An 11956-nucleotide genomic window follows, 5' to 3' on the forward strand; every position below is an offset into this window, starting at 1 on the left:
TGACCAACCTGATTGCCTTCTATGATGAATTGACTGACTCTGTGGATGTCGGGAAAGTGGTAGACGTGTTATACCTTGACTTTAGCAAAGTTTTTGATACAGTCTCCCACCGTATTCTTATCAGCAAGTTAAAGAAGTATGGGTTGGATGAATGGACTATAAGATGGATAGACAGCTGGTTAGATCATCGGGCTCAATAGGTAGTGATCAGCGACTCGATGTCTAGTTGGCAGCTGTTAACAAGTGGAGTGCCTCAGGGGTTGGTCCTCTGGCAGGTTTTTTAACATCTTCATTAATGATTTGGAAGATGGGGTGGATTGCACCCTCAGCAAGTTTGCAGATGACACTAAGCTAGGAGGTGTGGTAGACACCCTGGAAGGTAGGGATACGATACAGAGTGACCTAGACAAATTGAAGGATTGGGCCAAAAGAAATCTGATGAGGTTCAGCAAGGACAAGTGCAGAGTCCTGCACTTAGAACGGAAGAATCCCATGCACTGCTACAGACTAGGGACTAATTGGCTAGGCAGCAGTTTGGCAGAAAAGGTTACAGTGGACAAGAAGTTGGATATGAGTCAACAGTGTGCCCTTATTGGCTAACAGCATATTGGGCTGCAATAGTAGGAGCACTGCTAGCAGATCGAGGGAAGTGATTATTCCCCTCTATTTGGTACCGATGAGGCCTCATTTGGAGTACTGTGTCCAATTTTGGCCCCCCCACTTCAGAAAGGATATGGACAAATTGGAAAGAGTCCATCAGAGGGCATCAAAAATGAATAGGGGCTGGAGCACATGACTTATGAGGAGAGCCTGAGGGAACTAGGCTTGTTTAGTTTGCAGAAGAGAAGAATGAGGGGGGATTTGATAGCAGCCTTTAACTATCTGAAAGGAGGTTCCAGGGAGGATGGAACTAGGCTGTTCTGTGTTAGTAGATGACAGAACTAGAAGCAATGGTCTCAAGTTGCAGTGGGGGAGGTCTAGGTTGGATATTAGGAAAAACTTTTTCACTATGACGGTGGTGAAGCACTGGAATGGGAGTGCACACCTAGGGAGATGATGGAATCTCCATCCTTAGAGGTTTTTAAGGTGTGGCTTGAGAAAGCCCTGGCTGGAATGATTTAGTGGGGGTTGGTCCTGCTTTGAGCAGAGGGTTGGGCTAGATGACTTCCTGAAGTCCCTTCCAACCCTAATTTTTTATGATTCTTTGATTGCTATGGAACATATTAATAACTTCTGTCATTTCACATTAATCAACTATGCACTGTGGATCTGGGCACTAGATTTCAGCTAGGGAAGCCCATGAAAGTAGATGGTTTTCTTTCTCCTTTTCTGTGAAGTGTGTTGTTTTTAATTGTTTAGGTTTAGTTTACTATTTTAGCATATTGTAAGTCAGGACCCTCTTGACTGAGTCATCTCATACAAAAAAATCTTCTTTTGCTGTAGATCTAATATGGCAATTTTGAGGTTATGGGTTTTTTTTTTTTTTTTTTTTTTGTGGTGGATTTTATTGGGGTTAGTGTGTGGGAAATAGCTACAGTTTGGTTTATAAGGAAAACTTAGATGCAACCTTAATTATTCTCTAATGAACTAGCATGTTGTTATTATGTGCCTAAGTTCTCCATCTGTAAAACAGGAATATTAATATTTCCCTTTCCAGGGGTGTTGTGCGGGTAAATGTATTAATGTTTGAGGTGCTGAGACACTACAGTGACGGAGACCACATATATACCTAGATAGTCTCTGCAGACAGCATCTATCAGATTGAGCTGGTAGGTGCAATACTGAGGTGGAGTGGCCTATGGGTGACATTCCACTTCTGGAATGATAGGTCCCACGATATTTGTTTAACAATAACAAACACACTCAATCAGAGCATGGTATGTTTCTGTTTAAAAAACCTGTTCTTGTATGCAATACGAAACCCAGGCTTGGAATTTCATGATAGGTAAAATGACTGTGGGTCGCTCTTTCATATAACTCCATAGCCTGTGAAAAATATCTGCAAGCATTGTTTACAAAATTACAGGTCCCTTGGAAAAAATATAGTACAAATGATAAACAATAAAACCTATCAGCTAGAAAGGGCTAGAAATATTTGACAATTGCTAATTGCCTGTAAATAGTTAATAAATATCAACAAAATCCCAGACCTTCAAGCTGTGATAGACAGGAAAATGTGAAAGAACATTTACACAAGAACTTAGAACTATTTATTTAAGTCTTCTTTCTTTTCTTTATTCTTCTGCATCCTCAGGTGCATAAAGTATCCACCAGTTTCTGCCATTTATTTCAGTCTAACGTTGATCTGTTCAGGTTTCCAAGTGCCATTTTTATGGATTTGGGTTCTTTCTCTCTTGTTCTTCATAAGGTTTCTCTAGGCTGCCGCCTTCTTCTCTTCCCGGGTGGTGTCCATTTTATCACTTGATGTAGAAATCGTGTTGGCAGTATCTTAAAAGTATGTATAAATATGTCCATTGTCATTGTCTTACGATGTTTGAGGCTTTAGGTTGGTTTGCTCTACTTAGAATTTTTGATGTAGCAAGAAACTCTTTCCAATGGACTCTGAAGATCTTCCATAGGGCTTTACTTTGGAATGAATTAGTTTTTGTTTATTTAATAGAACACCTTAAAGATAAAACATCTAGATCTCAGTAATTTTCAGTGTACACTATATTTTGTGAATTACCTTCCTTCACATTCACAGTTGCATGGACCACCTTCTCCCATTGGCAATTGCTGGAAGAGATGGTAGAGCTTATATCTGCCCCTAAGACTGAGGACATTCAACAACTATTGACAACCAAGTTTATAGCCTGGGGGTCTGACTAGACTATAACCTGCATTGAGAAAACACAACGAGAGTTCTGTGGCACTTTAAAGACTAACAAATTTAATATTTGTAGACATAAGCTTGATGTAGCTGATCAAACACTTTCTCAATCACAACTGCTACCTGATCTGACTGCCTTATCTTTCAGATAAAAAGCTTGCTACCATCATCCATGCCTTCAAGACTTGACTGTTGTAATACACTCTGCATAGGTCTACAGTTTAAATTGATTTTCAACAAATATATTTTATTTTTGGTAATTTCTTGTTTATCTTTAAATATTGTTATAATCCTTGCAAAGTTTAAATTAATGATGTTATGCAGGATGCTAAAACTTAGGTCAAATGACAATTTTCAAAATCTTATTACACAGTAGTAAATTTATTATTTACTATTCTATTTTGGTACTGATATGAAACTATTGAAGCTTAATACAGGTCTTGATTAATTTGCCAGGCAAGCTGTATAACAATCTAAAAGGTTATGGGACTGTCAATGGCAGTTAAATCAAAAGTAATACTAAAGTTAGAAATGTAGACAGTTAAAAAGTAATTGAGTTAAATCCTGAAATATGAATTCAATTAAAAATTGCCTTCTGAGACAGTGATAATTCATAGCCAACTCTTTTTCTCAAGTATGTCCTTAAGGATTCATTATGTTACTTTAACCAAATGTTAAAGCAATGGTGAACACATGAATTAATGAGCTGAGTTGTTAACTAATGCTCCTGCCTCTTGTCTGAGATGCTGTCAGCTTTGTATGACATCACAAATCATATTTTTATGCTGGAAGGTGTTAATGGCTGCCATTAGTCACAGACCTGGTTAAAGTTGATGGGTGTACTAAGCATTCTTCACTCAGTCAGGCTATATACAAAGACATTTAATTGCCCTTCATGTAGTTATAGCTGAAACAACAGAAGCTACTGTCCAAGTCACTGGGCCTCATAGATTCTAAGGCCAGAAGGGACCTTCATGATCATCTAGTCTGATGTCCTGTATAGCACAGGCCATAGAATTTCCCCAATATAATTCCTAGAGAAGATCATTTAGAAGAACATCCAATCTTGACTTTAATATTGTCATGGAGAATACACCACAACTTTTGATAAATGGATCCAATGATTAACTGCTGTCACCATAAAAAAAATGATGCCTTATTTTCAGTCTGAAATGATAAGGCCTGTGTAAGAACTAATCGAGGGAGAATAAGAAGGGTTTCCCTGTGATGAATTGCAAAATGCAGTGGCTAGGGGACTGATTGGTTGTAGTTGTGTGAGTGGTGTGATGCAGAAAGCAAGAGAAGCAGTGGTATGTGGTCCTGGGAGAAAGCTGAGAGACAGCGTCTTTTGGGGATGTTACTCTCAGGAAAAGGAGACTTGGATTTCTGCACAACAAAACTGTCTGCTGTTTGTTTGTTTTCTTCTATGTTCAGGGAATTAGGAATTTTTGCATATGTTTTGTAAAAGAACAGAATTGCACGAAAGAAATACTTGACTCGTATAATCAATTTCTCTGCCTACAAGAAACAACCTGGCAAGGTCCCAAATATTGGCTGACTGCTTGGGCCAAAGGGACAATGATGTTATCTGAAAGTTCTTTAGTTGCTCCATGAATGCTTTCTTTTGTGCTGCATATAAACAGTTTCCTATTAAACTAGTGCCCTGATGAACTAGCATAATGAATATCCCATCTCAGAATTTAACCACTTATTGACTCAATTATTTCTGGAAAGCTGAGCTGACACTAGTGAAATAAGCAGACATCAAGCATGTAAATCAATGGCATCCAACCTGAGGCCCAGGGACAACTTGTGACCTTCAAGGGTGACTGTGTTAAGAATAAAATTTCTATTTGATTACAAATTGAAAAGAAGTTTCTTGAGCCATGCCTTTCAATGGAAGTGTTTGAATAAACCCAGTCCTTACGGCCATGTCTACACCACAAACTTTGTCTGACACAAGTTATGTCATAAAGTTATGAGCATACAGATGCCACAGTTAGTATATCACTTGTGTGCCAGCATACTTGGCTCCATGTGCCAGCACTGCACACGCTCACCAGGAATGCTTATGTCCCTGCACAGTGCAGAGCATCATGGATAGCTATCCCAGTGTGGAACTCACCATCATCCAGTTCACTGTCTTTTGGGAAGTTTTGGCAGTGCATGGTGGGACAGAAACAAGTCACTCGGGGTGACTGGGGGCAAAGGGTCAACTTCCCAGCATGCAACTTTCTCCATCCCATAATGTCATCCATATCCCATAATTTTTGCACCCGTTTTAAAAATCCCATGAACCTGTGTGGCCCTCCTCTCTGTCTGCCATCTCTGACTGAAGCAGGGAACCTGCACAGCTATGCACTATTGTCATGAGCATTGTAAGCACATGAAGCACAGTATTTGCAGAGCAGCAAGAACTGCATCAGCAGGGAACATGACAATTTTGTGGAGTACAGGTTGCTGTGGGACATAGCAAAAACCAATTCAAGGTAGTTGGTGGCATTCAAGAAGCAGCTGTAGATGGTGGAGCACCATTTCTGGGCCTGAGAAATTAGCAGTCACTGGTAGGATCACATCATAGTACTGGCTTGGGTTGACAAGCAGTGGCTGCAAAACTTTCAGATGTGAAAGGTGATGTTCCTGGATCTGTGTGCTGCGTTGGCCCAGTCCTCCAGTGCAGGGATGCCAGAATGAGAACTGAAGTAAGTGGTGATCGCATTTAAGAAACTTGCAATGCTGGATTGCTACTGGTTAGTGGACAATCATTTTGGAGTTGGAAAATCCATTGTGGGGGTCATTGTCATGCAAGTGTGCAGGGCCATGAATTGTCTTCTGCTATGCAGGACTCTGACTCTTGGCAATTTGCAGGACATAGTGGATAGATTTGCAGTGATGGGGTTCCCAAACTGCCGGGGGGCAATAGACGGCATATGCACATCCCTATTATGGCACCTGCCCACCTTGCCCCAAAGTATATTAAAAGAAAGGGCTTCTTTCCTAAGGTTATACAAGCATTGGTGGGACACTGGGGATGCTTCAGTGACTTCAGTGTTGGCTGGTCAGAGAAGGTTCACGAGGCTCACATTTTTAAGAACCCAAGGCTGTCTTTCAGGTGACCCATGGACTGGACAGCTGCCAATTGTCTGCACACATCCTTGTTTGGGTCAAGCCCTGAACACTTAAAGAAGCCGTGACTGAGACATACAAGGACTTTGGAATAATCTTTGGAAAAAGAACAATTGTCTCAGTTGGAGTGAGATGTCACAGATCCCATTTATTTCATTGTTCCTAATGATAAATGCCGACAGAGTCCAAACGTGGATCTTTCCTTTCCCAGCCTTTGAAAAAATTTAGAGCAACAGCAACTTAACAATTGGTTATCTTTGATTAGATCTAGAACCTTTTTTAAACTTAGAGATTGCAATGCATCAGTGATTGTATTTATAACATACTTTTCATGCACAAAGCAGATAATTTTTTTCCTAAATATTGGTTCTTTTGCTGATCAATTTTTAGGTTGGATTTCATTAAATAGCTGGGTCACCCCAAACAATGAATCAAACTGAAACCAAAACTGAACCAAATAGTCCTGTCAGGGGCTCCAGGATTCCAAGAGGATCCAAGCTACACCTTCTCCTAGAGGTATAGAATTTATCCCTAACCGAGTAATATTTCGTACTTGTTGATAAGTTACAACCTTATTCACAAGGATCACTGAGAAAAAGGAAACCACTTTGGTATGCTTGCAATAACTGAATTCATTTAGAGACCAATTAGACCAATTTAGCACCACAGATATATACATAAACTGAACTTGATTAACCAATACCCTGCTTTGAGCATTGTGGTGAGACCACTAGCAAGTCCTGAGCCCATTATTGGACAAGTTATATCATTATTTATTGGATTGTCATAATCAATAATTGGATTCCAAACCTTAAACTTAAAAGTTACATTTATTCCTTGTTTCCTGATTTAGTTTGGAAAGTAACTATACACTTAAGGCACTTATAAGATAAAGGAATGAAATCTTATAAACATTTGACAGTGGTTTAGTATGCAGTCATAAAGTAACCTTGTGGCCTGGATTGATTATAAGTGTGAAGTGGAACAGATTTTTAGATGCGTTTTGCTTTAGCTGTTTAATCAATTGATTGTTTACATGTTGCTGTGTTTTAGGGTTTTGAGGACCCGTTTTACCTTTTGCAACATATTAGTCCTGAATATTTGATTTTGACTCAGCCTTACCATCAGAGCAACAATAAGGATGTAGTAAGTCCGAAATATCAGTGTCCATTTCATTGTTATAATTTGCTGGACTTCACATGCGACGATTTCATTGAGTGCTGTTTACTTAGTTTCTGAGGAGGAAGTTGCTTCTGAGACCTAGTTGATAGATACAGCTTTAATTAATTAGCATGGTAAATTTTGTTTTTATTATACTTGCCTCCTGTTACCCTATTTTATACACTGATGAACTGAGTTTATCGATGACTCAGAAGGATCTGATCCATCGATTACACAGCCCACCTGTGTATCCAAAATCTGGATATGAATCAACAGCATGCCCTTGTTGCCAAGACAGCTAACAGCATATTGGGCTGCAGTAGTAAAAGCATTGCCAGCAGATCGAGAGAAGCAATCATTTCCCTTCATTTGGCACTAGTGAGGCCACACCTGGAATACTTTGTTCAGCCTTAGGCCTCCACAACACAGGAAAGATGCTGACAAACTGGAAAGAGCCCAGCAGAGGGCAACAAGAAAGACTAGGAGGCTGGATACATGACCCATGAGGAGGGGTTGAGGGAACTGGGCCTACCCACTTCCCGGAAGAGAAGAGTGAGAGGAGGAACTTGACAGCAGCTCTTAATTACCTGAAGGGGGGGGGGTTCCAAAGAGGACAGAGATAGACCGCTTTTAGCGGTGACAAATGACAGAACAAGGAGCAATGACTTATGGCCTTAAGCCACAATGAAGGAGTTTTAGGTTGGTTATTAGGAAAAACTTTTTCACTAAGGGTTTTGTAGAGCACTAGAATAAGTTACCAAGGGAGGTGGTTGAATTTTTATCCTTAGAGGCCTTCAAGGCCCAGCCTGACAAAGTCCTGGTCGGAATGACTTAGTTGGCTCTGGTCCTTCTTAGCCCCCTCCAATCTCCACAATTCTACAATTCTATGACTGTAATTTATATGGAATGTGTAGTCTTTGAGGGACTTCCATTAGGGAATGGCTTCCGCTGGATAAGAGTACTGAGGGGTTGACGTCACAAATTTTTCCACTATCTCCATCGCAGCTTCTATGCTTTCACATTCAGGTTTCTTTCTAGCCCACACCAAGGGAAATTCCCGTGTCTACTCATTGTCTGGCAACACCACAACAGCCATGGTCTTGCAAGCCCATTTTCTTAATCCTCCTGAAATAATTTATTCCTTAACACTTTTTCCTTCTCTTTTCCACAGACATCCTCCTGCCACATCAATCATCCACTTTTCCTGTTGAACCACATTGCACCCAATATAGCGTCTTCAGTCATTTGATCACAAACCACAGTACCAAGCAAAAATTCAGTATCACCTATTACCCATGGTAGATGTTCTAGTCAAATTCCTTTTACTTTCCTGCCATGGAACCCAAACAAAGGCATAGTTTGTCCTTTTTGCATATCCTTTTGAACTGACTTAATCAAAGTTGCCTCTGCTTTTATATTAATTAATGCTAGCAACCATTGTATATTTCTTCCACCCCCCACTTGCCTTGTATTTATATATTGTCTGCCAGGTACATAGGGCTGAAATTTAGCAACCAGAATTTAGTCTTGGGGGCAAGAGTTGCTAGAGGCTAAGCACCCTCATTGAGATGTGGACCTGCCTTGAAGGCTGTTTACATTTATTTGTGCCAGTTTTTGTGACAAAATACCATAAGGGCTGAGCGGGTATGCCCTGTAGTTAATAACGCTGGCCTTGCGCTGTGGTACTTGTTGGGATTGTTTCTATTCAGTCAGTTCCTTTTTTATTAGTTTACTTAGAGCTGGTGGATGCTCTTTGGTGGGTCAACCATCAGATCATGTCATACTTAATCCTTTGTTTAAAAGATGAGCCCACATTTGCATCCTTAATGATCCTCCTGCATCTGATATTCTTTTTCCTTTTCTTCCTAATCCAGAAGTATTCCATCCCGTCATGTCCAAACTTTGGATTCAGATTACTACTTGTGCTATTGATAGCATAAAATAAAAGAGTTTAAAGATTAAACCAAAATAAATTGTAAATACAGATCTATGCAAACACTTTGAGAGCATTAAACCTTTATGACACTTGGTTATATTTGGGAGACAAAGGTGGAAACCTCTTTAAATTGTTTGGTTAGCTTTAACATTTTGCAACATGACTACATAACTTATATGTAACTTATATTTCTAATGACATTTTTACTATAACATTTTTATAACTCTATTTAAAAGTGCAAACAAGTTAATGAAAACCCAAACAAGAAATTGACATTTTGTTAAAATTCCCTTTACATTGCTGTTGAGGTTTATTTCCTTACATCTTTTTCTCTGACAAAAAACTATACTTAATAAAAAATGGATTTTTGTTTGCAATTGCGTCACTTGTTGAGGCAAAAAATATATATAAATTGTAAATTTATGTACATATATTTATAACTGATGTCTTTTGAGCTTTGCAAAAAGATTGGTATTATGATGGTTATGCTCCAACCATAATATTAAAAAAGTGTGGTATCACTTCTATTAAATTGACTTTTGTTGAAACATAATAAAACCAAACACACACACACACACACAGTGTCACGTGACACACACAATGTACAACACAAGATAGCATACATAACATGCAGGACAAACTTATAATTAAAAACAAATGTTACCAAAATTATACTTATAACTATATCAAATAAAACTTTTAAGAACTTGGTCATTGACGTAATACATCTTAGAAAACAAACAGATAAACAGAAGACTTAACAACTAAATAAGCAAGAAAACCTCAATAAGAACTGATAAGAATTTCAGATTATTTACCCACTTTATGATATTAATATAGTAATGTAAAATATTCCTTATTACTTTATATTGCTTTACTTTAAAACTTTGCTACATGGAAGTAAGAAAAACCCAAAATTCTAAATATTAATCAGTAGTTAGGATTAGAAACAGAATTGGCATTGCTGTTGCTTGGCAACCATATCTTCAAGAAAGTTAGGCATCATTCCAACTGTTGCATTCCTGAAAGGTAAATTAATCAATTTATTTAAAGTAAAGTGTTTCCTGCTTTTATTTTTGCTGTTTTTGTTTTGTTCTCAGTTGCTTTGTCTGCGATGGAGATTTCTGTAATAACTGTAACTTTTAACTTTTAAAACAAAGAGAACAGAAGTGAGCAGAAAAGGGGAGAAAGAGGTTAAGAGCAACCTAGGAAGGGAGGAAGATCTGAACCAATTAACTGTATCAAGGTATCTTAACATACAGGCAACAGCAGTGAATTTAGCAAACAGATATTATCATCCCAGAGTAAGGCTCCATGGGTTAAAGCAGTTGGAAACCTGTACTCCTATATTTTTTTTATCTTGGCTCTGAAAGGAGGATGGGGGTTGTTACCTGCTCTTGTGAAACCTGAATTTGTTCCTCCAGTGTCTGTTGTTTTTGTGTGCATGCCAAATGGATTGCAGGAGCATCCTTGTCTGCTGTAGTTAACTGTTTGGTGACAACTTCAAATGTTAATGCATCAGTTTTATTAATATGCTTTGTGAACTGTTTAATTTTTTTTCCAGTTCAGTGAAAGTTTTGTTTGCTACTCCTCCCTCCTCCAAAAGCTTGTCTATCGCTTGATACATAACCCATATAGCAGCATAAGTTATCTATTCTTTCTTAGGATTGTAGCCCTCCTGATAACTTAACAACTGATCATTTAAACAACCCTCCTTATATGGTGTTGGAACAACATCAACGAGACATGGGTCAAACCCCAGGTTCTCACACACCTGTTTCAATAGGGACTTGTCAGCTGGACCTGGAGGTTTCGGGGCATCCCCCTTCACCTCTGAGGTAAACCCACCTTGTTTGCGCTTATGAAATATCCTTGACTTGAAGATTGCAATTATACAATCTTTCTGCCTGTCTGACCCTTTGTAACCTCAGTTCAAACACACAAAGTCAATAAAAGTCAAATTAATAAAGTCTACTCAAATATCAATTTTGGCTTCCCAACTTCAAGCTCTGCTTTTTAACTAAAAAATTAACAAAGTCAAGCTTCACTTGGCATAGTGCCTGCATTCTCCTCCACTGTTGGGCCAGGGGATCAATTCAGATCAATTCATGTGCCCACAGCTGGTCACCCAATAACCGTATTAGTGAAGACCAGGATTCAATCTCTTCAATGCAGAACTATTTATTGAAAAGCAGGCATCACAGACAAACAGAAAAGACTATACAATGCCTCTCTTTAGTAAGCCTCAATTTCCCAAGCATAAACCCTCAATAACTATGCTGACCCTACATAGTACCCTGATTAGCAAACAAAGCAGGTACCGATACCAATTCTAAATGGAGACTGTTTCTTTCCTTCTTTTGGTTCCTTTAGGTACTTGGTCCATTTTCTGAGTCCCACATAGCAGTGTCTTGGCTACCCTGACTCTCTGGTACTTCCTCTTCTTGAGTACCTGATCTATTTAATGGTACCTTGTGGTAGGGTGTTGGCTATCCTGAGACCCTTGGTTCTTAAGTCCTTCTTTAGATGTTAATTGGAATGTTGGTCTCTCTTTCTCCATATGGCACGTGATATTCCCCAATACTTATACTCTTTTCCCAAAGGAGTCACATGTCCCCAAAATATGCTCTGCTAGCACTTATTTAGCATATCATGATTATTTATTACTTGTTTTTCTAATTGATTGTGGGAGGGAGAACAGGGATTGGGTGACATGTACCTATTATCAAATATTCACCCGGGCACCTGATGATATGCTGTTCTACAGGGTCAGTTGACCCAGGTCAGTTAGTCCCAGATTCACCATTATACACATTATACATTATACACCCATGTGTACACACTAGGCAAACTGGCCATTGGCTGGTCATGATCATTGGTCTGTCATATCAACACAGCTACAC

At 39.0% G+C, this 11956-nt stretch overlaps 1 long non-coding RNA gene across 3 annotated transcripts; it reads right to left on the reverse strand.

The window, feature by feature from the left end:
• Positions 1–1878: 1878 nt before the first annotated feature.
• Positions 1879–11605, reverse strand: LOC137162491 (uncharacterized). 3 transcript variants are annotated; one of them, XR_010922376.1, is made up of 4 exons: positions 11525–11605; positions 10445–10540; positions 7079–9042; positions 1879–2625 (listed from the first exon to the last, which is right to left on the reverse strand). It is a non-coding gene; the product is annotated as an uncharacterized lncRNA (long non-coding RNA). The 3 variants fall into 3 exon arrangements; XR_010922377.1 differs by lacking the exon at positions 1879–2625 and adding an exon at positions 5445–6168; XR_010922375.1 differs by lacking the exon at positions 1879–2625 and having other exon boundaries at positions 6179–9042.
• Positions 11606–11956: the final 351 nt, after the last annotated feature.

Source organism: Emydura macquarii, unplaced genomic scaffold, assembly GCF_026122565.2.
Source record: "Emydura macquarii macquarii isolate MOO-44397 ecotype Brisbane River unplaced genomic scaffold, CSIRO-AGI_Emac_v2 contig_2422, whole genome shotgun sequence".
NCBI lineage: Eukaryota > Metazoa > Chordata > Testudines > Chelidae > Emydura > Emydura macquarii.